This window comes from Penaeus chinensis, chromosome 2 (genome assembly GCF_019202785.1).
Source record: "Penaeus chinensis breed Huanghai No. 1 chromosome 2, ASM1920278v2, whole genome shotgun sequence".
Taxonomy (NCBI): domain Eukaryota; kingdom Metazoa; phylum Arthropoda; class Malacostraca; order Decapoda; family Penaeidae; genus Penaeus; species Penaeus chinensis.
The window spans coordinates 16,163,500-16,168,499 of record NC_061820.1 but is presented as its reverse complement, the minus strand read 5'-3'; the positions used below and the strand labels follow the sequence as shown (position 1 = coordinate 16,168,499).

Genomic DNA, 5,000 nt, shown 5'->3' with positions numbered 1-5,000 from the left:
TGATCTTAAGTGAAGAAAAATGGCAGGATGATTGAATTCATGCATTCTGAATAGATTTGTGCTTTTTTGTAAATTGAAGAGATACGTATCTGATACTCGTAAAAACATTCCTGCAGTAGCATTGCACAGCATCCAGTCATCATTTTCTACATAAAGATGGTTGTAGGAGCCCAATCAGAAATTTTAGGTTTTGCATGAAACTATTTGGCTTTATATATTTTCATGTAGAATAATGACTTTGCTAATAGTGTTTTGTCTATAAAAATATTCAGGGAAGAACAAGATTTTTTTCATGTTCTTGGGCTCTTCCTGGGAATATCCAGACTGTGAGGATTAGAAATAAAGATACTTATGATATACACAAGAGTTTTCAAGTATTAGAGATTTTTTTTTAAATAGAGAAGAGGGAAAATGGTGAAATGATTGTGGAAAGAATAGGAGAATGTAAATAAAGCACATACTTGGTCTTGTAGGGGGTTTAGAGGAGAGCATTAAGCTAGTTCTGTACAGTTTTGCCTTGAATTTTAAAGCATTGTAACAACTGATATATGATTATAGTTCCAGTAGCAGCTATGTAAGGAGAGATGGTTGAAGCAATTGCTTTAAAAAAGTAGGGTATGGTGGTGTGCTGAATAGTTTTGCAATATTGTAACATGTACCATCATCTGGCTTCTAGTATTGTGTGTATTACTCATTTCCATATGCTGGTTCTAATTAGAACTCCTTTTTCCTTTTTTTCTCTCACGGCAAGCAGAAATTATTATTATTATTATTATTATGGAAATGATTTTAGTACAATAATATTCTGTTCTATTGGAGTTTTAATTATCTAGATTTTTTTATTGCTTGGCAGTTTGTCTCTCTGTATGGAGGGTATGTGCAGTGTATGTTTAGTCCTTCAGATGGTTTAGTCAAAGGTCATATTTGTAATTGATGTGTGTTCATTATTCACATATAAAGCCATTATATTCTTATTTGGCATATTATGTTCTTATTACTGTAGAAGTGTATTATTTATTTTTATTTCATTTTTTGTATGTGTGATTTCTCTCTGTCTCTGTCTCTCTCTGTCTGTCTGTCCCAGTCTCTCTCTCTCTGTCTGTCTTTCCAGGGCTTTCTCCTCTCCGTCTGGCTGTCCAGTCTCTTTCTCTCTGTTTTGTTGTCCCGTCTCTCTCTCTTCAGCTCTGTCTGTCCAGTCTCTTTCTCTGTCTCTGGCTGTCCCAGTCTTTCTCTCTTCAATCTCTTCTGTCCCGTCCTCTCTCCCTTGTCTCTTTGTCCCAGTCTCCTTCTCTGCTTCTGCTGTCCAGTCTCCTCCTCTCTTCGTCTTTAATCCTTTCCATTTTCTCTCTTTTCCCGGTCTCTGTCTGCCCAGTTTTCTTTTCCTTTCTCTGTTTTGTCTGTCCAGTCCCTCTCTCTTTCTGCTGTAGTCCCAGTCTCTCTCCTCTTCTCTGTCTCTGTCGTCCAGTCTCTCTCTCTTCTTCTCTGTCTTTTGCTTTTCCAGTCCTCTCTCTCTTCTCTTCTCTTCTTGTCCCGTCCCTCTCTCCTCTCCTGTCTCTGTCTGCCCCCGTCTCTCTCTCTCTCTCTTCTTCTTCTCTGTCCCATCTCTCTCTCTCTCTCTTTGTTCTGTCGTCCATCTCTCTTCTCTCTCTCTCTCCTCTCTTCCCCTCCTCTCTCTCTCTCTGTTTTGTCCTGGGCTGCCCGTCTCTCTCTCTCATCTTGTCTGTCTCTGTCTTCCAGTCTCTCTCTCTCTTTTCTTTGTCTCTGGCTGTCCCTTTTCCCATCTCTCCTCTCTCTCTCTCTCTTCTTTTTTCTCCTCTTCTCTCTTTTTCTCTCTCTCCTCTCTCTTTTCTTTTTCCCCGTTTTCCCCTCCTTTTCTCTCTCTCTCTCCCCTCTCCTTTTCTCTCTCTCTCTGTCTTTCTGTCCCTCTCTCTCTCTCTCTCGTCTCTGTCTGTCCCAGTCTCTCTCTCTCTCTCGTCTCTGTCTGTCCCAGTCTCTCTCTCTCTCTGTCTCTGTCTGTCCCAGTCTCCTCTCTTCTCGGTCTCTGTCTGGCCCAGTCTCTCTCTCTCTTCTGTCTCTGTCTGTCCCCTTCTCTCTCTTTTCTTTTCTCTGTCTGTCCCATCTCTCCTCTCTCTGTTCTGCTGTCAGTCCCCTCTTTTTTTATCCTCTTTGCTCTCTCTTTTCTCCTTTCCCCTTCTCTTTTTCCTCTTTTCTTTCTCTTTTTTTTCTTCCCTCTCTCTCCTCTCTGCCTTCTTCTCCCGCCCTTTCTCCTTCTCCCTTTCCCTCTCCCCTCTCCCTTTTCCCCTCTCTCTCTCTCTCCTTCCCTTCCCCCCTCTCTTTTCTCCCTCGTCCCCCCCTCCTCTCTCTCCTTCCCCGCCCCTCCCCCCCCCTCTCTTTCCGTTTTCCAGCCCCCCTTTTCCCTTTTTTCCCTCCTCTCTCTATCTTCTCTTTTCTCTTTTTTTCTCTCTCTCTCTCTCTCTCTCCCTCCCTTTTCTCTCTCTCCTTCTATCTCCCCTTTTCTCTCCCCCTCTTCTCTCTCTCTCTTCCCCCCCCCCTCCCCCCCTTTTCCCCCCCCTCCCCCCTCCTCCTTCCCCCCTCTTCTCTCTCTCTTTTCATCCTCTCTCTCTCTTCTTCTTCCCACTTTTTTCCCCTCTTTTCCCCTCCCATCCCATCTCTCTTCTCTCCTCGTCGTCCCTCTCTCTCTCTCTCCTCTTCTTCCCTCTCTCTCTCTCTTCTCTTTTCTTCCCGCCCCTCTCTCTCTTTCCCCTCTCCTCTCTCTCTCTTCGTCGTAATTTTCTTCTCTCTTCTTTCCCTCCTCTCCCTCAAAAACTCACAAAACCCTCTCTTTTCCCCTCCCACCAAATCTCCCTTTTCCCCCTCACTTTTCTCTCCCTCCCTCCTTTTCCCCCCTCCCCTTTCTCTCCCTTTTCTCCACATCCTAAAATCAAAACCCCTTTCCCTCCTCCCTCTTTATCCCTCTCCCTCTCTCTCTTTTTTCTTTCCTCTCTCTTTTCCCTCTCTCTTTTCTTTCCCCCTCCTCTCTTTTCCCTCTCTTTCTTCTCTCCTCCCCTCATTCCTCCTCTCTTTCCCCCATCCCTCCTCTCCCCATCCTTTCCCCTCTCATCTCCTTCTCCACTCCCCCTCTCCCTCATCTCTTCCTCTCTCCCCTATCTCTTTCCCTCTCCCACTCCTCCCATCCTTTTCTCCTCTCTCCCCTACTCACCCTCTCTCTCCTTCTCTTTTTCTTCCCCTCTTCTCCTCTTTTCTCTTTTTCCCCTCTCTCTCTCCTCTTTATTTCCCCTCTCCTTTTTTCTCTTTCCTCTCACCCCTCACCTCTCCTCTCTATCTCTCTCTTTCCCTCTCTCTCTCTCTCTCTTCCTCTCTCTCTCTTCTCCTTTCCCTCTCACTCTCTCTCTCCTCTCTCTTCTCCTCTCCTCTCTCTTTTCCTTTTCCCCCTTTCTCCTCCCCATCTCTCCCCCTCTCCCCTCCTTCTTCTTCCTTTCCCCCCCCTCTCTTTTCTCCCCCCTTTCTCCCCCCCCTCCCCCTCCTCCCTCCTTTTTCCCTCCACTCCCCCCTCCCCCTCCTCTCTCTTTTCTCTTTTTTTCCCCCTCCCCCCTCCTCCTTTTTCTCTTTTCTCCCTCTCTTTTCTCTCTCTCTCTTTTTCTCTTTTCCCCTCTCTCTCTCTCTCTCTCTCCTCTCCCCTTTTCCTCCCTCCCCCTCCCTCTTCCCCCCCCCCCTCCCTCTCTCCCTCCCCCCCTCCCCTTTTTCTCTCCCCCCCCCCTCTCTCCCTCCCCCTCCTCTTCCTCCCCCTCCCTCTCCTCTCTCTCCCTTCTCCCTTCTTCCTCCCCCCTCTCTCTCTCCCTTTCCTCCCCTCTCTCTCTCTCTTCTCTTCTCCTCTCTCTCTCTTCCTCTCTCTCTCTCTCCTCTCTCCTCTCTCTCTCTTCTCTTCTCTCGCCCACTTCCCCCCCTTTTCCCCCCCCTCCCCTCCCTCTTCCTCCTCTCTCCCTCCCCTCCCCCTTCCCTCTTCTCCCTCTCTCTCCTCCCTCCCTCCCCTCTCTCTTCTCCCCCCCCCCCCTCCCCCCCTCCCTCCCCCCCCTCCCTTTTCCCCCCTCCCTCCCCCCTCCCCTCTCCTTCTCCACCCCTCCCTCCTCCCTCCTCTCTCCTTCTCTCCCTCTCTCCCTTCCCTCCCCTCCCTCCTCCCTCCCTCCCTCTCTCTCTCTCTCTCTCTCTCTCTCTCTCTCTCTCTCTCTCTGCTGTTTGTTGTTGTTTGTGTGTGTGTGTGTGTGTGTGTGTGTGTGTGTGGTGTGCGATGCTCCAACGCTAAATGGGATTCAAGTGTGGAGAACGTGAGGGCCAGTCCACAGAAACTGGCAGCACACACTGGCCACAGGACACTGGTCAGGCATTGTCCTGTACCAGAAGAAATCCGAAGCCCACTGCACGGGTATAGGGTCAAACAATGGGTCTGAGGATTTTTTCTCTTTACCTAACAGCTGTCAGGGTACCTTGATTAAGCACATGAAGGAGTGTGCAACCCTCCAGAGATATGCCTCCCCAGACCATAACCGGCAAACCACCAAATGAGGGATGCTGAAAGATGTTGCATGCCGCATATCACTCTCCATGTTGTCTCCAGACTTGGTCACGTGTGTCACATGCACTTAAAGTGAACCTGCTTTCAACAGTACTGGATGCTAGTGGCGATTTGCCAATTCTTGTGGTCCCTGCTGAAGGCCAGTCGGGCTGCATGGTGCTGGGCGGTGAGAATCGGCCCAACCAACGGCCACCTCATGCAATCCTCGTGGAGACTGTTTCTAACAGTCTGGTCAGAAATGCATACTCCAGTGGCCCGCTGAAAGTCTTGAATGGACCTAGCAGTGCTTCTCCTGGACCACATCACAGATTTATGGAGAAATCTGTCCTGTTGTTGGTTGGTGGCCCTTATTCGGCCTTATCCAAGCCTCCTGGAGTACTGGCCGGTCTCTCGAAAGAGACTCCACGCA

General features: G+C 48.7%; 1 protein-coding gene across 1 annotated transcript in view; it reads left to right on the top strand.

The window, feature by feature from the left end:
• The window catches only part of LOC125030578 (vesicle-associated membrane protein-associated protein A-like), a 29,992-nt gene that overhangs the window by 13,452 nt on the left and 11,540 nt on the right, over nucleotides 1-5,000 (top strand). The window lies entirely within an intron of this gene.